Raw genomic sequence first — 20,965 nt, forward strand, 5'->3', positions numbered from 1 at the left:
TACAGACAGTGGAAAAATGTCAGTTTTAGTTTTACTGGATCTCAGTGCAGCATTTGATACAGTTGACCACAACATATTACTCAAACGACTGGAGAACTGGACAGGTCTTTCAGGAACTGTACTAAACTGGTTCAAAACATACGTAGAAAACAGGAAATACTTTGTATCAATAGGTAACTTCACATCTGAGCAGACAAGTATCACATGTGGAGTTCCCCAAGGTTCCATCTGGGGACCCTTTCTGTTTAACATTTACATGCTCCCACTGGCACAGATTATAAAGAACAACAAAATAAACTGTCATAGCTATGCAGATGACACACAAATATATATCACAATGTCATCAGGAGACCAAGGCCCCGTACAATTTTCTCCAGCTAAACAAAAACAAAACTGAGGTAATAGTCTTTGCGCCTAAGAAAAACGATTACAGGTCACCAGAGAACTTCAATCTATACATCTAAAAACCACAAACCAGGCGAGAAATTTGGGTGTAGTGATGGATGCAGACCTAAACTTAGAAAAACACATTAAGACAATAACAAAGTCAGCTTACTATCGCCTCAAGAATATTTCAAGGATAAAAGATCTGATGTCTCAACAGGACCTGGAAAAACTAGTCCATGCATTCATCTTTAGTAGGCTTGACTACTGTAACAGCATCTTTACAGGTCTACCTAAAACATCAGTCAGACAAGTACAGCTCATTCAGAACTCTGCTGCTCGAGTCCTCACTAAGACCAAAAAAGTGGACCACATCAGTCCAGCTCTGAGGTCTTTACACTGGCTGCCTGTCCGTCAGAGGATAGACTTTAAAGTTCTGATGCTGGTCTATAAAGCTCTGAATGGTTTAGGACCAAAATACATCAGTGACCTCCTGACCCAGTATGAACCTTCCAGATCCCTCAGGTCATCTGGATCCGGTCTTTTATCAGTTCCCAGAGTCAGAACCAGACACGGAGAAGCTGCATTCAGCTTTTATGCTACTTATATCTGGAACAAACTCCCAGAAAGCCTCAGATCAGCTGAAACACTCAGTTTATTTAAATCCAGGTTGAAGACTCACCTGTTCTCAGCTGCATTTGAATAAAGCACCAAATCCACACTTTTAAGCTTAAATTTCAAAACTTACATTTAACTACTGATTTTATCTACTGTTCTGATCTGTTTTGATTTTATATACTGTTTTGTTTGTTTGTTTGTTAATTAGTTAGTTAGTTTGTTTGCTTGTTTTAATCAATTTTAAATCATGCTTTTTATTTGTTTTTGTTTCTAATGTCTCTGTAAAGCACTTTGAATCACCTTGTTGTTGAATTGTGCTATACAAATAAACTTGCCTTGCCTTGCCATCAGAAGGGCTCAAACCTCCTGCTGTTTCTACTGGACCATAAATTCTACTTTATGATCATCTTCAAAAATAAAAACGCGAGTTTATTTGTGAACTCTGTGAAATGTGTCTGATGTTTAGTTTGAACCAATCCTGTGTCAGCCGCAGCCACATCATTGCCACACATACAAATGGGTGCGTTCCTGTTTAGACCTGCTGGCTGTCAATGGGCTTCATTCCTTTTCATTTCAGCCATTTCCGGTGGTCGGCTGTGATCTAAACTCAACATGGCTCCTGTGTTAGAAGAGCCTCTGATTTTAAACTTTGCACATTTAATAGTTTCTTTCCAACACTGTGGAGCTACCAGCCCAGTATATGTAGCCACAGTAGATGGAGTTATCAAGCTGACTGACAAACATCAGGACTCATGTGATCCCTACATGTGGACCTTTCACAGATGGATCCAAGTGCAGATTCAACTCTGCATCACATTTGACTTCAGCTGTTACACACTTTCTAGCTGTGTCACTTCCTGCTTTTTGGATCAGATAGTTTATTCATGTCCACAAATGTTTGGCTGCATGTTTTTATCATCTATATTTCCAGTCTTCATACAGCCGATATTTCATGTGAACTCCAACCTGCCAGCTGCCATCATGTTTTCAGGGTTCATTCAGTGTTGAAATGTAGGACAAACAGCAGCACATGTTCTCTAAATGTTTGCAGTCATTTTACATGAAGCTGATACTACATGAGACATTTTCCATATTTACTGTCTTTGAACAGAGAATAATAAAGCCATCAAACATATACAGGCTGTGCAAATACAAACTTCTGTGGTGCATTTGATGACCTGCAGAGGAGAACAAGTCGGGCTTTTCAGCCCTAACACAACCTCTTTGTTCTCAATACTAAAAAACCTTCAAAGGCTGATATGCAAGTTTGCATGAATCACCAACACAGTTGTATTTGTTTCTAGTATAATTATAAATAAGCTGATCAAATATCTGCTCACTGATTAGATCCAGTATCTATTACAGATGAACTGGATATCACAGCGCATGTTGTTAATCCGTCATATCAAACTAAACCGTGTTGCTGGTGTAAATATCCTCCAATAAAGTCAGATGAGGGCTACTGTTGCCAGGTAACGATGATGTCACACTGGATCTTCTGATCTTTAGCATCGTAGCGCTCGGAGTCTGATGTTGGCTCATGTGTTGTTAAACACCAACATGACGCTCTACTAGTCAAGGCCTCAGCTTCACCCACTGATGCTGATCACACAGACCCACTAATAGAACTGTTTTATCAGCGTTTGATGCAGCGTCAGCATTAATGTCACATTTAATCAGACCACATTTACATTACAAGCCCACTACAACCATATGGAACTCCAAAGTGTTCAAAATTAAATAAATAAATAACTCATGATGAAATAAATAACTATGTGAATAAATAAGACACAGATATGTAATGTGAGAATGATATTGTGAAATAATTGAACACATTTTGAAAAGAAGCTCATTATTGTGAAATATATTGCATTCTGCTATATAAATTTACTTATTATTGTGAAATATTATTTCATGATCATTATTTTTCACAATAACAGAGATTATTCCTGAGGCATTTTATTTATTCCCAGCCGTTTTTAATCCAAATGTCCTTTTTTTCAAAGTCAGTCTTTATTTCAAAAATCAAGTTTTTCCCAATGGCCTATTTATTTCATTATTATTACACATTATTTGACCACAAGCAATATTTTCTGGTTTGACGCCGTCTTTGTAGCCAGAAACCAGCTCTCTCCTCGGCTTCCTCCACTACACGCTTCCCCCACGCCAGTCTCCTCCGTCACTATAAAGGGGAGAGTCATGAGCTCCATCACCCTCACCTGTGCCGTCCAACGTCCCGCCACCAGCCTCCACTGCAGCAGGCCAGAGACCACACCCCTGCCACAATAAGTAAAAGTATATCCTTGCTGTACCCTTAATGCTAAATGTGCTAAATTAACCGCTGCCTTTGCCCCTTTGGGATTATTCTTATGTCACTGGGATGTTGACCTTTGACCTTCACATTAGAGAGATGGGCAGACATAATTAGTGTATGAATTTTAAAGTAACAGGTAATAAAGAGAGTGTAGCAAATGTAGTCAGGTTTATTACTCTGTATCACACATGAGTGCCCGAGGGAGGCGGGGCTGACTGGGGAGACACAGGAAACAGAGAGACAGGGCTGACTCGACATGAAACGATGAAACGTGGGACACGGGAACAGAAACTAAACACAGGCTGAAATGAACACTGAGGGAGGGAGAACTAAGATTACTGAGAGCCTGATAAATAAGAAGAACAAAAACCAAGAAAAACAAGAGTCAAAGAAAAGCAAAAACACAAAGCATTGGGCCAGGACCCACTGCTGTGACATTTATATGTGATAAAAACATTAAAAACTGCTCAGATGTTGAAATCTTTCTACGTATACTTTAGGTTCAGCTCTCCAGCCTGGCATTTGGTTAAGCATGATTCAAACATTTGATTTTGTTTAACTGGTTTTAATTATAGTTACTTTTTGTGAACATTTGTTGCAGCATTTAAAAATACATCATTTATTTTCAAACTTTTATTTGATTTAGAGCATCATATTTGACCAACGTAAATGTTTTAATTTCATATAAAATAACTGAAACAGTGAACTAAATATCTGAAATCTTTCCTTCCTTAAAAGTTATAATCCTACTTAAGTTATAGTGCAAACGCTTAAGCAACAAATATACTTGATGCTAATTAATTAATATTTCCCTTTGATGTTGCAACTATGCGGTCACTTCTGTCTTTAAACAAAATAATATTGTCCAGTTACAGAAATCATAAAGTCCAAACTAAAGTGCTACTGTTGCTATATGCATTTTATATAAATCATGGATGATGGTCCTGACATGAAGGAAGAGAAAGTTACAGGTTGCATCCTTTGACTTTGTCTCCGTGCCTTTGGGCGATTTTCAGAAGGACAGATGTTTCTGTTCAATTCTTAAATCAATTTTTTCAAACACAAACACTATTTTAAAGCTTCTAGAGAGTAAAATATTAATGATAATTATAATAACAATAATAAAAACAAAAGCTCTCAGATCCATCAAACCAAGCAGCAGAAAGAACAATAACTGAAGAGAAAACTTTAACCTTGTAGACTTCATTATGTTCCAGCTGCTCTACAGACGCTGTGACCTCGAACTTAAGCAGGTCGTAACGTATGTGCAGCTCAATAACTTCATAATCAGACCCTGTGGTATTTAGGCAGCAGAACAACTAAGAATAACAACTACAAAGAATGTTTTTAGGTTTCTGTTGTACTGCAAGGTTCTGTACAGGAGAACCAAACCAAGAGCAAATATTACGTCTCATTTACACCTGAGCACGAAGAGTCATCAACATTTAGCAAATTGAATCATCTTTGTTTAGATGCAAGAAGAATCATATAGAAATGAAAAAGTAGAAATAGAAATCCAGAGCAAAGATATCCTCTAATTCAGCGTAGCACATGTGCAGCTGCTGCGATTCACGTAAGCATTCGGCTCGTCGCTGTTGCAGATTTTTCTCTCGCTGTTCTGGCTCACAGCGCTGCAAACACAAAAATAAATATCCCCAAAGCTGTGAAAGGGAGCTAATTAGTAAGAGTATTGTTACTCTCTGCAGGAGTAGTCCAGCAGTAGAAATCAGTCCAATAACAAGGTGTGTAACATCTAGCAGGGTGACAGAAAAACCCAGGGTAACTTCTAAGGACCTCAACGTCTCTCTCACATTGTGTTTTTTAAACATGCTTCCATTTGTCACTTCAGTCTTTACTCTGAAATACAGGAAGAGAAATCATGGCTGAAACAATTTCTCATGAAACCAGGGGTGTGGTCCAACAGTCAGTTTGGTGAGGAAGGTTCCTAACTGAGAGAAGTGACCCAGAAGTATCTGTGTAGCAGCCACAATGAATCCAGATCATGAGCTTTATTAACTGATCAAAGTCTCTTCTTTCATCTTCTGTATCATTCAGTTTGCATTGGTAATGCCCATTATTGTAATGCTTTTTTAAGACCAGCAAAACTTTATTTCACTTTGGGTTAGCTGGGATAAGTGATGGATGGAGGGAATTTTACTTCAGCCACAGAAATCCTAAACAGGAAGGAGGAGCAGAGTTACAGTGGATCACTATCCAGCAGGGAAACAAGGTTTATTTCAATTTCTTGGCCATGAGTGAGATTTACTGAGTGGGCAAATTAGGGAGACGACACCATCAGATCCCGAGCCCTCCATGTGTTAATCAAGAGACGGCTGCTGTGCTACATCCATAAATAATGAATAAATTAGGAGCTAAAGCTGAAAGGACAGTTTATTTATACCATCTTCACGTGAACACATTCAAGAACATCACAGATGAAGAAACATTAAAAACTTCCACACTACATAAAGCAAGAAAAATAGTTTTTCTTTCAGGTGGTTTCAGAAAAACAGAAACATCAAACATCTCCAAGACTCTCTTTGAAAGAACTAAAAACCTTTGTTCTCATGGTCCAATCATGAGTGAACTCCCCGATGAAGCCTTGTGTGCTAAAACATGTCAGAGTTTTAAAGGTTAAACATGAGTTTCCAAAACGTTTTGCTGGAGAACAATGAACTATTTGACTGAGTTTCAATCATTTACAGACGAGCAAAACCAGGACAGAGAAAACAGGACAAAACTGACTCAGTAAAACAACAGAAAAGAAGATCCCATGTAGATCTGTATTATGTAGAAGTTCAGCCCAGCAACCAGTTCAGTTCAACACAAGTTTAAATGATTCTATCTGAACTCTGTGGAGCCTGATCTCAAGCTTTTTGAGTCTGACACAGAAACCAGAGGATCTTTCTGTGTCTTCAGATTCACTGTGATCCAGTGATGGGAGTGATTTCAGCCCTGAGTGATCGCGCTGATGTTTGCACAGAGCAGACAATGAGGTGAATGTTTGGGCACATTGGTAACAGTGAAACAGTTTATTAGTAACGTGGGATCGTTTGTGTGCAGAGTATGAACTGAGATTCCTGAAGCTCTTGTCACACTGGTCACAGCTGTAGTTTCCTTCCATGTGTGCACGTTCATGCCTGTTACAAGTACTTGAATGTGAGAAGCTTCTGTCACAGTGTCTGCACTTGTGTGGTTTCTCTCCTGTGTGGACTCCTTTGTGTGATTTAAGCTGACCTGCAGTGGTGAAGGATGACCCACACTGATCACAGAGGTGCTTTTTAACCCCACTGTGAATCAGTTCATGTTGTTTTAACTCACTTGATGTGGTGAAGCTTCTCCCACATTCTTTGCAGTATTTCAGTTTGTCTCCAGTGTGTCTACGTTGATGTACTTTTAGGGTCTTTTGCCGACTGAAAGTTTTTCCACAGAGGTCACAATGAAAGTCTTTCCCACCACCACAGTGATGACAGGGTTGAGAACTGGATCCATCTGTGTCGCTCTGCTTCTAAACAAAGACACAAAGACAGTGTAAGTCAGTCCTTCAACATTTGTATCCTGAACGTCGCCTGAAATAAAGAGCATCTCTGCAGACGTCCAACTACATTTGACTGTTTCAGTTAACACACTCAGTTTACTGGGCTGCAATAACTACAATACTACCACCATAATACTACAGTAATACTAAAATCATAACTGAAAGGAAAATCTGAATAATCACTCAGAGCTGCTTTTCCATACAGTAGAATTGCTAACATGCTAACACAGTTTAATGAGCAGAGTTGTTCCAAACAGTCAGGCTAAAATGACAAGATAACAATATAAATACATACCTCACAGTAGCTGCACTTGTAGAGTCTCTTTCTGGTGTGGATCTGTTGGTGTCGTCTCAGGTCATGTGGAGATTTAAAAGTCTTCTCACACAGGTCACATTGATAAGGTCTCTCCTCAGTGTGGGTAAACATGTGTTGTTGTAAGTGTGCGTCTGTTGTAAACTGTTTGCCACACTGTTCACAGCAGTACACATCATGTCTGGTGTGAATGCGTAGGTGTGTATTTCGGCTCCCTCTCCGGCTGAAAGTTTTTCCACAGATGTCACAGCTGTATGCCTTAATTCCAGAGTGGGTAACTAGATGCCTCTGTAAGTGGCTACTGCGAGTAAAAGCTCTGCCACACTGATCACAGCTGTATGCCTTAATTCCAGAGTGGGTAACTAGATGACTCTGTAAGCTGCTACTGTGAGTAAAAGCTCTGCCACACTGATCACAGCTGTATGCCTTAATTCCAGAGTGGGTAACTAGATGACTCTGTAAGTGGCTACTGCGAGTAAAAGCTCTGCCACACTGATCACAGCTGTACGCTTTAACTCCACTGTGGATGAGTTGGTGTTTTCTTAGGGAAGGCTTGAAGGAAAAAGACTTTCCACACAAGTCACAGCTGAACGGTCTCTCTCCAGTGTGGATGACCTGATGCTGTTTTAGTTTAGCCCTCACAGTAAAACCCTTCCCACACTCGTCACAGGTGTGTTTTTTCTCTCCCTTTCTTCTGTGAGGTTTGTCGGCCTCCTGAGAGCGCTGACTTCTGGCTCCATGTTGGTCCTGCAGTGACAGAGATACAAACAGAGGCAGTGAGTGAAATGCAGTCGTGGAACAAACTCAACCTTCAAACTCCATTAACACTAGTTTTAAACCTGAAGGTGGAGCGTGGCACCAAACACCTTAAAGGTCTCTTATCCCCACCTGCTGGTAGTTCTAACACATTACATCCAACCTGCTGTTAAAGATAATTCATGACTGTTCAAACACTAAAATCATGCACACACACACACACACACACACACACACACACACACACACACACACACACACACAGTTTTATAATTTAGATTATTTTGTTGTTTCCTATTACATATTTCTATAATTTGTATAGATTTATACAGAATTATTCAGTGATAATAAATCCTATGTTTGTTTATTCTAAAGGAACCCCGTTAGCTTCCACAACAGATGTTGCTCGTCTTCCGTCAAATACTCACATAAAATATTACACAATAAAGTGGATTCAAGATATCCACATAATTTCACTCTTACATCCACAGTGAGGTTTCACAATTGTTCAAATATAAGCAATCAATAATAATAATAATAATATCAATAACATTGAGGCACATTACACAAATTTCAAAAACAAATCATGTCTTACAATATTTACAACAACTAAAAGCTCTGTAAATCGGCTTTTAAGTGTTCATTGAAGTTTTGAATAATTCTCTAATTTTTTAAGGCAACTTATTCCACTTAAAAGTTGCTCTAAATGTAACAGTTTTACAAAACGTTACTTTTAACTCGAGCATTTACTAAATTGCAGCTTGTTGAAAACTGTGTAATATGATGATGTATTTCATCTGGATACTGCAGCTGAGCAGAATAAATGTGGTGTGTTTAACAGAATTGCTTTCTTTAGAACTACAAGTAAGCCATAGAATATTTTAGCCTGTACAGGAAGCCAAGAAAGGTTATTATGCATTTGATCAATATTAGTATAGTATGAACATCTTCACACTAATCTGGACGCCTTATTCTGGACTAACTGAAGTCTGTTAAGATCTGTCTTATTAGCTGCTGACCAAATGATTGAACAATACTCCAGATGAGACATTACTAGTGCATTAATGACATCTTTCATAATGAAGAAGTGATACACAAAGAGCATTTCATAGCCATAGCTATGCCTTGTCGGCAGAGTTATGTGACATTAGTGATGTTTGTACTTTCAGCGTTAACTTGGTTTTAAAGCCTTTAAAATATACGCCGTTCAATAGTCGACCTTAATCTGACAGAGAATGTGATGATTTTGTGGATAATTAAAGTCAGTCATATATCCACAAACACAACAAGCTGAAAGTCAGTGATGCTGCTCGGTTTGCAGTCCTGAACATCACGGCACAAGCAGGATTCACTGCACTGTTAATGTTAGCTGTGTTATATTGCTGCCTCTGTTCGGTGGTGTCGAGCCAAACGCACTTTAACGTGTGTTTGAACGAGCTGACGGTTCACTCGTTAAGCTGAAAGAAAGATGCTTTAATCACAGCAGTCACACATGTGTCCACTGCACCATCTGGAACTCTTCTTGTTTACACTCGTAATAACACAAACACTAAATCCTGCTTCTCTGGTGCTGTTGTGTAGCAGTGTGTACACCTGAGACTGTCACCTGTCTGTCTGTCCTGCACTCTCTCTCTGTTTCTTTCTCTCTGATTGTGGAATAAAAGTATGAACATGTGTTTATAAGTTACACTTGTGTCTGAATCCTGCAGCTTATCACACATTTGATTTCCATGTGTGACGACTGCAAGTGTCCAGAGTGAGGACAGACTGAGGGAGCCACTGCTGCACATCATCAGTGAGGCTTTGCAGCCCTGATGATCCACCAGGACAAACTCAGCAGTGTGTGAGGAAGAGGAGGAGGAAGAGCCAGCAGCAGCTGACAGATGGAGAGAATAGACAGACTGTTCCCTGTTTGTGAAGGACTGCTAGGAAAGTTTAACATAACTGCCTGTGCTGAATCAGTCTTATTAGGTAATGTTCAAATAATGTGATCATCCCAGTGTTTCCAGTGTGGGAGAAAGTACTCAGGGCCTTCAAGTTACACACTATGAAAGGCAGCAACAAGTTTAATGTTCAGAAACCTAAAGTATGCATCAGCAGCAGAATGGAGTTAAAAATAAATGTTGGTTTCAGTTCTATGAAGCTTTGAGTATTTTGGATCAGTAGCTGCTGTGTTTGTTGCATCATATTGCTGTAATTGTTTATATGCTTTATGTATATTTCAGTAAAATCATAATTCACGTCGGCAGTAATGACACCCGGTTACGCCAATCGGAGGTCACTATAATCAATATTGAATCTGTGTGAAACGTTGCCAAAACAATGTCGGACTCTGTAGTTTTCTCTGGTCCCCTCCCCAATCAGACCAGGAGTGACATGTTTAGCCGCATGTTCTCCTTAAATTGCTGGCTGTCTGATTGGTGTCCCAGAAACGATGTGGGCTTCATAGATAATTGGCAAACCTTCTGGAGGAAACCTGGTCTTGTTTGGAGAGACGGCATCCATCCCACTCTGGATGGAGCAGCTCTCATTTCTAGAAATATGGACAAATTTATTAAACCCCCCAAAATATGACTATCCAGAGTTGGGACCAGGAAGCAGAGTTGCAGTCTTACACGGCTCTCTGCAGCTTCTCTCCTCCTGCTACCCCCCCAAAAACCCATCTCCATAGAGACTGTGTCAGCTCCCAAAAAGACAAAAAACAAACTAAAAACCAGCAACAAACAACTTAAACATAAACAATTACAAAGAAAGAACAATACAGTATCCACATCTGAACCAAAGAGTAAAACAGTGAAATGTGGATTATTAAACATTAGGTCTCTCTCCTCCAAGTCTCTGTTAGTACATGACTTAATAATTGATCAACAAATTGATTTAACTTCCATGTAGATGCTAAAAATGACAGCCTCAACATGGCATTTAATCTGTTATTAGACTCAATTGGTTTCTCTCAAAATGTAAAAGAACCCACCCACCACTTTAATCACACTCTAGATCTTGTTTTAACATATGGCATCGAACCTGAACATTTAACAGTGTTTCCTGAAAACCCTCTCCTGTCTGATCATTTCCTGATAACATTTACTTTTACAATAATTGATTACACAGCGGTGAAGAGTAGACTTTTTCAAAGTAGATGTCTTTCTGAAAGCGCTGTAACTAAGTTTAAGAATATAATCCACCCACTGTTATCATCTCCAATGCCCTGTACCAACACAGAGCAGAGCAGCTATCTGAACGCTACCCCAACAGAGGTCGATTTTCTTGTTAATAATTTCACCTCCTCACTACGTACGACTCTGGATACTGTAGCTCCTGTGAAAACTAAGGTCTCTAATCAGAAGTACGTGACTCCGTGGTATAATTCTCAAACACTTACCCTAAAGCAGATGACTCGTAAGCTGGAGAGGAAATGGCGTGTCACAAATTTAGAGGATCATCATTTAGCCTGGAGAAATAGTTTGTTGCTTTATAAGAAAGCCCTCCACAAAGCCAGAACATCTTACTATTCATCACTGATTGAAGAAAATAAGAACAACCCCAGGTTTCTCTTCAGCTCTGTAGCCAGGCTGACAAAAAGTCAGAGCTCTTTTGAGCCAACCATCCCTTTAACGTTAACTAGTAATGACTTCATGAACTTCTTCACAAATAAAATTTTTATCATTAGAGAAAAAATGACCAATAATCATCCCACAGATGTAATATTATCTACAGCTACTCTTAGTACCATTGATGTTAAGTTAGACTCTTTTTCTCCAATTGATCTTTCTGAGTTAACTTCAATAATTACTTCCTCCAAACCATCAACGTGTCTTTTAGACCCCATTCCTACAAAACTGCTCAAAGAAGTCCTGCCATTAATTAATTCTTCGATCTTAAATATGATCAACCTATCTCTAATGATCGGCTATGTACCACAGGCCTTCAAGCTGGCTGTAGTTAAACCTTTACTCAAAAAGCCATCTCTAGACCCAGCAGTCTTAGCTAATTATAGGCCAATCTCCAACCTTCCTTTCATATCAAATAGGGCTGGGCGATATGACCCAAAATTCATATCTCGATATTTTTTAGCTTGTTGGCGATATAAGATATATATCTATATATAGAGCAGATGTACATAAAATTTACTCAAAAATAAATTATGAGCATTTATTAAATAATAATGCTCCATAAATAAAAGAAAACAATGTTGTTTTTGTGCATAACAAAAAGCTCACAATTGTGCAGTCAAAATGTAAACTAAAAGACGCTGAGCACAATAACAAAGACAGATTTCACAGCTGCTCAGTTCCCAACTTGTACTGCGTGACTGACAGCCTGGAGTTTGAAATCCGCTTCGCAACCACGTCTCTTAACAGGTGCCATTTATGGTCCTTATACACAGTAGGGTAATATTGTAATATTGTGTTGAAGCACAGTACGTATCACTCCGCGAGGCTCAGCCGTAATGCTCTGACAATCCATCAAGCGGTGCAGCTCCGTAGCTTACCAAAGTCGTACTAAAACATTTTTTGACAGATTGCTGAGCGCTGTGTACCACATAAAATCGGTTCGTGGCCATCAAGCACAACCAGAATTCATATATAAGGCGCGCTGTCAACTTTTGAGAAAATGAAAGGATTTTAGTCCGTGCACCACCTCTGGGCTGCATGCCGTTAGCGTGGTTAGCTCGTTAGCGTGGTTAGCTAGCTAACACGTTGACGGCGTCCAGCCCCACACACGGGTCGATGCGCAGTAACTCGTTAATGGAGATTTGCCGTGTCCATCTTGTCGCTTCCTGCAGGTGAAGCAATGGGGGAGGAGGGGGAGTTGTGTTCAGTGAAGGAGAGGCGAGGCCGAGTAACGTTGTGAAGACGAAAGTGGACGAAAGAGAGGCAAACTTGCGGCTCCACAGGTATAATTATAATGTAACATAGACTATATCGATATAAAGGATATTGTCACATCTTATATCTCGTATAAAAATATATCGATATTTTTTAAAAACTCGATATATCGCCCAGCTCTAATATCAAACATCCTTGAAAGAGTAGTTGTCAAACAGCTAACAGATCATCTGCAGAGGAATGGTTTATTTGAAGAGTTTCAGTCAGGTTTCAGAGCTCAGCACAGCACAGAAACAGCTTTAGTGAAGGTTACAAATGATCTTCTTATGGCCTCTGACAGTGGACTCATCTCTGTGCTTGTCCTGCTAGACCAGGGGTGTCAAACTCAAATACACAGTGGGCCAAAATTCAAAACTGGAACAAAGTCGCGGGCCAACGTTAATATTTATTGAAAAAAATCTTCCTCCAAATATAACAAGGAACCTTTTCTTACAGACTCAAATAAGTTTTGCTGAAAAACTGAATATGGAATAAGAAACGCTTAATACTGAACGATATATAACTTATATAAACATATATAACTTAATATTGCACACATGCAAAATTGAAATTCCAATTAAATAACATATCACTGGAATGCATTTCTTAAGTAAAAATTGTATTTGCAGCCTTCTGATTTAAATTTTAGCAGTAAACTTTTTCCCCAGGCTAATAATAAATGTAAAAATAAAATAACAATAATAAACCACTTAACTAATAAAAATATCATTAAACGTGAAACCATTCAAGCCCATGTCTGGGAGTAGCAAGACAAATTGCACAAAGAAAATGGTAATTATAGCTCAGTTTGCTACACACTGATCTACTCTGATGCGTCCAAGCCAGACACCTGGCATCTCTTCTTGGATGCTAGTTCCTCAATGTCTGGGCTCAGGCTCTGAGCTGAGGAAATCCTCAGGATCGAGTGAAGGTGTTCATCGGTCAGACGTCTCCTGTGAGATGTTTTGGCCATCTTCATTGAGGAGAATAGTTGCTCACATAGGTAAGTGCTGCCGAACATGGAGAGCATCTGAGCAGCGTGGGTCCGGAGCCCAGGCATTGTGTCAGGGATGAAATGTGGAAATTGTGAAGCGCCCACAGCATCATACTTTGATTTCAGCGTGTCACTACACTGGAGTTCAATCAGCTCCATTTGGAGGTTTGTTGGTGCTTTTGCCACGTCAACTGCAAAAGGATTACTGAGCAGTTCAAATCGACATTTCTGGGCGTCAAAGTCGGCAAACCGCCAGGTAAACTCAGTACTGAGTACACAGAGTTTTTCAGCAAACTGTGCACATGGGAACACAGCAGTAGAGATTTGCATGTTCATCGTTTGGCAGCAGGGAAAATGGCCCAGGTTTCCTTGTAGCATCTGATTCTGCCACAAGCACAATTTCGTTTTAAAAGCCCTCACTGCAGTGTACATATCTGTGATGATACGCCCCCGTCCCTGAAGCTGCAGGTTCAGCGCATCGAGATGGCTCGTGATATCACACATAAAGGCCAGCTCACACAGAAACTCTTGCTCCCTGAGCTCAGCTGTGTCTTGCCCTTTGCTTTCCAGAAACTGAAATATTTCCTCGCGTAGCTCGAAACATCTGTTCAGTACTTTCCCTCGGCTTAACCACCTCACCTCCGTGTGATACGGCACGTCTCCGTATTCCGAACCACACTCCTCAAGAAAAGATTTGAATTGGCGGTGATTCAGACCTTTGGCTCTTATAAAGTTAACTACTCGTGTTACTGCGGTCATAACATGTTCCATCTTTAGGGCTTTGCCACAAAGTGATTCTTGATGTATGATGCAGTGATAAACAGTCAGCTCACCTGCACAGTTCTCCGCTCGCATCTTCTCCCGTACCCTGCCCACCAGTCCGCTCCTTTGACCACACATCGCTGGTGCACCATCTGTCGTTAACCCCACAAGTTTTTCCCATGGCAACTTCATTTCAGTTAGACATTTGGAAACCTCTTCAAATATTTCCTTCCCTGTGGTTGTTCCATGCATTGATTTTAATCCTAAAAGTTCTTCCGTAACACAGAGAGTTGAGTCCACACCGCGGATGAAGACTGAAAGCTGGGCAGTATCAGAGGCGTCGCTGCTCTCATCCATAGCGAGGGAGAATGCAACGAAACTGTTTCCCTTCTCCATCAGCTGGTTATTTAGATTGTTGGCAAGTTCACGTGTGCGATCAGCTACTGTGTTTCTGCTCAGGCTAACATTTGAAAATACTTGCTTTTTCTCTGGGCACACTTTCATCATACAACTTTTCACAAACTCTCCCTCACTGAAGGGCCGGGCTGATTTTGCGATCTCTGCTGCCACAACAAAACTAGCCTTTACAGCAGCCTCACTTTGTGATATGGCTTTTTTGAACATAGTCTGTTGTGAAACAAAACTTCTTTTCATCTCTTCTGCTTTCCGGCGCCTTTGAGTCATGTCCAGGTCCTTGTACTTCTCTTGGTGTTTCGTTTCATAGTGTCGTCTAATGTTGTACTCCTTGGTTAAAGCCACATGAGCTCCACATACAAGACAAACAGGTCTGTCTTTTACATAGGTAAACAGATATTCTGTCTCCCACCTGTCCAGGAAGCTCCTGTTTTCGTTCTTTCTTTTCGCCATTTTGGGAGAGGTAGCGCGGCAGTATTCATGCGGTTGCTATGACTACAGTAAACAGAGGAGAGGGCGTTAATGGGTCCTGTCCTGACTGACGCGCCAAAACGCCAACAGAGCATTCTGGGAGTTGTAGTATTAGCAGTACATGCGCTGCATAAGACCGGCGGGCCAGCTCTAATAGTAATTTGGTATGGCCTCGCGGGCCAAATGTAATTAGGCTGCGGGCCAAATTTTGAGTTTGACACCTATGTGCTAGACCTTAGTTCAGCGTTCGATACTGTCGACCATAATATCCTATTAGAGCGATCAGAACATGCTGTAGGTATTACAGGTACTGCGCTGCAGTGGTTTGTATCATATCTATCTAATAGACTCCAATTTGTGCATGTAAATGGAGAGTCCTCTTCACACACTGAGGTTAATTATGGAGTTCCACAGGGTTCAGTGCTAGGACCAATTCTGTTTACATTATACATGCTTCCCTTAGGCAGCATCATTAGAAGACATAGCATACATTTACACTGCTATGCTGATGACACCAAGCTCTATCTGTCCATGAAGCCAGATAACACACACCAATGAGTTAAACTGCAAGAATGTCTTAAAGACATAAAGACCTGGATGGCTGCTAACTTTCTGCTTCTTAATTCAGATAAAACAGGTTATTGTACTCGGCCCTGAAAATCTTAGAAATATGGTATCTAAGCAGATTCTTACTCTGGATGGCATTACCTTGGCCTCCAGTAACGTTGTGAGAAACCTTGGAGTCATTTTTGACCAGGACATGTCCTTCAACGCACATATTAAACAAATATGTAAGACTGCGTTCTTCCATTTGTGCAACATCTCTAAAGTTAGAAATATCCTGTCTCAGAGTGACGCTGAAAAACTAGTTCATGCATTTATTACTTCCAGGCTGGACGACTGTAATTCATTATTATCAGGATGTCCAAAAAACTCGCTGAAAAGCCTTCAGCTGATCCAAAATGCTGCAGCAAGAGTCCTGACAGGGACTAGAAAGAGAGAGCATATTTCTCCTGTTTTGGCTTCCCTTCATTGGCTTCCTGTTAAATCCAGGATTCAAAATCCTGCTCCTCACATACAAGGTCTTAAATAATCAGGCCCATCTTATCTTAATGACCTTGTAGTACCATATCACCCTATTAGAGCACTTCGCTCTCGCTCTGCAGGCCTACTTGTTGTTCCTAGAGTATTTAAAAGTAGAATGGGAGGCAGAGCCTTCAGTTTTCAGGCCCCTCTTCTGTGGAACCAGCTTCCAGTTTGGATTCAGGAGACAGACACCATCTCTACTTTTAAGATTAGGCTTAAATCTTTCCTTTTTGCTAAAGCATATAGTTAGGGCTGGACCAGGTGACCCTGAATCCTCCCTTAGTTATGCTGCAATAGACGTAGGCTGCCGGGGGATTCCCATGATGCATTGAGTTTTTCCTTTCCAGTCACCTTTCTCACTCACTATGTATTAATAGACCTCTCTGCATTGAATCATATCTGTTATTAACCTCTGTCTCTCTTCCACAGCATGTCTTTATCCTGTCTTCCTTCTCTCACCCCAACCGGTCACAGCAGATGGCCGCCCCTCCCTGAGCCTGGTTCTGCCGGAGGTTTCTTCCTGTTAAAAGGGAGTTTTTCCTTCCCACTGTTGCCAAAGTGCTGCTCATAGGGGGTCATATGATTGTTGGGTTTTTCTCTGTATCTATGAAGCGCCTTGAGGCGACTTTTGTTGTGATTTAGCGCTATATAAATAAAATTGAATTTAATATATTCTGAGCTAAGTTGATCTATAGTGTTACATCATATTCTATAAGGATGTTATGTGTTTGTAGACTTTCTGCCCAGTTTGACCCATTTAGCAGAAGTCAGCCTGTTTAAGGCTCTGATGTCTATTCTGTGTGACTTAAAGCAGTTATGACATGGTCCGATTTTCTCACCCAATAAAGGAATATTTCATATATCAGTCTACTCTTCATTCTATCAGACACAGTTATCACACCTCCTACATTTGCTTTTACACATATATGTAAGCATTGAGCCAAATGTAATAATGCCAACATACTGAAGGAACAAAATTTGTCTCTTATATATGAGACATCTGTATACACACTGTCACAGATACTTGTCTGTGAGTGAAGTGATTAATATAATAACTATAATATTGGCCATATTATATTTACATTACCACAGTGAGGTGACTTTAGTCTCATGAACAACATCAGCTAATTGTTATTTACAGCTAATCTTAAACGACTGTTCAGCACAGAAATGAAGCCCAACAATCATGTTTCACAGTCCTGTGGTCTCAGCCTCAGATACTCATCAAATCACACAGAGCTCATGTAGAAACAAATGAACTAAATATGTTCTCCTTCATTTCTGTCAAACAAAGCTGTATGAAACGTTTCCAGCTGTTAGTATCATGGTTGCTAGGCAACCTGGGCAGCGCGACGGAGGCTAGACGTCCCATTTCACGAGCCTACGAGCCTCGCACTTCGGCCTTAGCGGTCTTTGAGTACGCGGCCCTTGAGGACTTTAAAGCTGCAGAACCTGAATCGGGATACAGCCATGATGATCTCCAGCCTCGTGGTCGCCAACATTCTCACCTGAGTTAAGAAGACGATCACTGAAATGGTCTCAGCAGGTCCTTTGATGACAGCAATGAAATGCAGTGGTAAGGCTTTTTGGGGATTAAGTTCGTTTTCATGGCAAAGAAGGACGATGCAGTTCATCTGATCACTCCTCATAACATTCTGGAGTGCAGGCAAAATGCTATTATAAAAACTTAAGCAGCAACTTCTCCAGGTTCCAATATTTATGCAATTCTCAAACCTTTTGGCCACGACTGTATAACCTCTTCTGAAGTTTAGTGGATATTATACATGGTTATGCTCAGGATGTGTCGGCCAGTTTCCACTGGAAACGCCTTTTGGTTAAACTGTCAGCGAGGAATTTGCATTTGCACTGTTACATTTTTATATAACTTTAATGCACATAAACAACAGCTGCTTGTTTCAGTGAAAATACATTGATGGGTTTTTAATAAAGTTGTGCAGCTGTAAAGTATTTTGTCTGGTGTCAATTCTATCGTCAGCTACATCGTTATGGCAAATGTTCAAATGTATATGGTGATAAATATCTTTGGTCATATGGTCCTGCTCTGTCTGTCACCTTCTGTGTTGAGCTCATTGTTTCCTCTGTAGTGGCTGAGCTGAGTCCAAGTAGCTGAAAATGTTCCTCTGCTGCTCCGTCAGACTCTCCTCCTCCTGCTGATCAGCTGGGACACAAAACAGATCTTTGTTAGGCTCCACACTGCACTGAAGAGTCAAAGTGTCTCATATGTTCATCTGACAAGTAAAAGAACACATTTTTGTTTCCCGAGGTGGGCAACTTGTTGGAAACAAACACAAAAGCTTTGAGCACTGATACCTGCCATTGCTGGCATTGAAAGATGCAACGCCAGCAATGTGGATTGTCAAGACTCAAACCAATCATCAAGCAAAGACAACAGGGATCATTTGTTTCTCTTTATTTAGCATTCACAGCATTTGTAGTTGCCTTCTGTGCAGGGGAAGTCCACGCACACTGTGTGGTACCGCCATCCGCAGAAGGTGCATTCAACCTCTGTAAGAGAAACGAGATTGTCTGAGACTGAAATGATATTCACTAAAGAAGTGGTGATTTGTAAAACTTCACATTTTGATCCGGGACGTACTCTGCATGAAAACAAGCGCTCACTCTTCCTGCTCAACAAATGACAAGGGCGGAGCCTTATACCACGTGATACAGAAGCTGTGCCGTGTGATGCTAAAATTAGCAGGGAAAAAACAACGGAGAGCACGTCAGGGATGACGAGAAAGTGACAGGAGAAAATCCGTCCCGGTCAACCACCCAAACATCAATAACGGGAACCTTATACAGCGCTTCCCTATACACGTCGAACTCCCGCAGGCACAAAGACATTACGGAGGCTATCACTTATCACCTGACCAAAGATATGGCTCCATCAACACTGTGCAAAACGAGGGATTTAGGAAAACGATCAACACCCTAGACAAACGCTACACAGTGCCGTCCCGCAACTATTTTTCTATTGTTGCACTACCTGCTCTGTACACGCAGCGTCGAGCAACGGTGGAGACGGAATTTCAAGCAGGACAACATTTTGCTGCAACAACAAAACGTGAGACATTTGTTGTTTTATGTTTATTTATTGTTATGAGAGAATCATGATCTCAATTCTAAGCCAAAACATCGTGATTCTCATTTTATGCAAAATCGTGCAGCCCTAACATTAACACAAAACTGTTGTTTCACCAGAGAAACACACATGAAGAGAGAGAGAGAGACAATAACAGCTACCAAACAGTCGTCATAATTCGTCACACAATGAGAAAAGGACAAATCAACAAGTAACAATGACTAATTAATATTAAAATCTGTAACATAATGTATTGTTTGGAGTTTAGTCTGATTGGTTCAGGATGACCTGCCATTATCCAATCACACGTCTGCTTACCTGCATCTTTTCTCTTTTTTCTAACCTGAGCACCTGATGGCTTTGAACTTTTGTTGTCCATCTTCCATTGGTTTGAATTTTGCGCTCCAGTACAAACACAAATCCCCCAACCCGAGGATCAGCACAATTAACCTAACAGCAGGCACGTGCAGAGGGGGGGGGCTAGAGGGGCTTGAGCACCCGCCCCTTTCCTGATGGGTGCCCAAGGTGCCCTTTTGTTGAGGCAACTTTTTTTTTAAAATTATTATTATTGTTTTTTTAATGTGTGTGTGTGTGTGTGTGTGTGTGTGTGTGTGTGTGTGTGTGTGTGTGTGTGTGCGTGCGTGCGGAGTCCTGTCTGTGCCCCTCAACAATAATATTTAACTATTAATCACATTTTGCTAAATAAAAGGATCTGGCTTCCATCAGTCACATGATCACATTTAACCAATGATCGCCCTTGACGGCAGAACGCGCTGGTTACGAGCCGGGAACGAGCTCACAAAGAGCACGCGCATTTTTAGCGGTCCGGAGCTGTAGGAGAAACACAAGTTAACTCAGAGACACAGACTGATGCGACAAAACCAGTAAGTAGGTGTACAGCGCACACTGTAGTGTGTAGCACACAGGAGTATCAGCTTATTACGTACACGTTGGTAAGCTGTCTTGTTGCTACTGACGAACTGAAACAAACGAGCGTGCTGTGTGTGCAACAGCGCGACAAACATTACCTGTCCTTTTATTAACTGCACAGGTAGTGCTGGTCACAGCTGCTGGCTACCTGTGTAAGGCTGTCATGGGTCTGTAGCTCTGTCACCGTTTTAGGGAACATATTTAGTTTTAAAGTAAGTTTCCGGGCTTTTCCTGCCTTTCTGGAGGGATTATATTTCACTAAAAAACGATCTAATATGCATGTCCACATAATTATGCATTATTATAATTATAATATATTAAAAACACACGCTGTATTTTAAAGAACATACATTAAGAAGCAGATTATATTAGATTTATATTTTAAATAAGACAAAAGTTGGATGTTACAGCAGT

At 40.6% G+C, this 20,965-nt stretch overlaps 1 protein-coding gene and 1 pseudogene across 1 annotated transcript in view; one reads left to right on the plus strand and one right to left on the minus strand.

Annotated features, from left to right (window-relative positions):
- The window catches only part of LOC146576990 (protein NLRC3-like), a 460,027-nt gene that overhangs the window by 48,961 nt on the left and 390,101 nt on the right, over window positions 1-20,965 (plus strand). The gene's annotated exons all lie outside the window — the stretch shown is intronic.
- LOC146576991 (general transcription factor II-I repeat domain-containing protein 2 pseudogene) lies at window positions 9,766-18,652 on the minus strand (annotated as a pseudogene).

The sequence above is a fragment of the Mchenga conophoros genome, linkage group LG3 (assembly GCF_057382185.1).
Source record: "Mchenga conophoros isolate Kocher_MC1m ecotype Shallow Benthic linkage group LG3, M_conophoros_male_GT1.1, whole genome shotgun sequence".
NCBI classification, from domain to species: Eukaryota; Metazoa; Chordata; class Actinopteri; order Cichliformes; family Cichlidae; genus Mchenga; species Mchenga conophoros.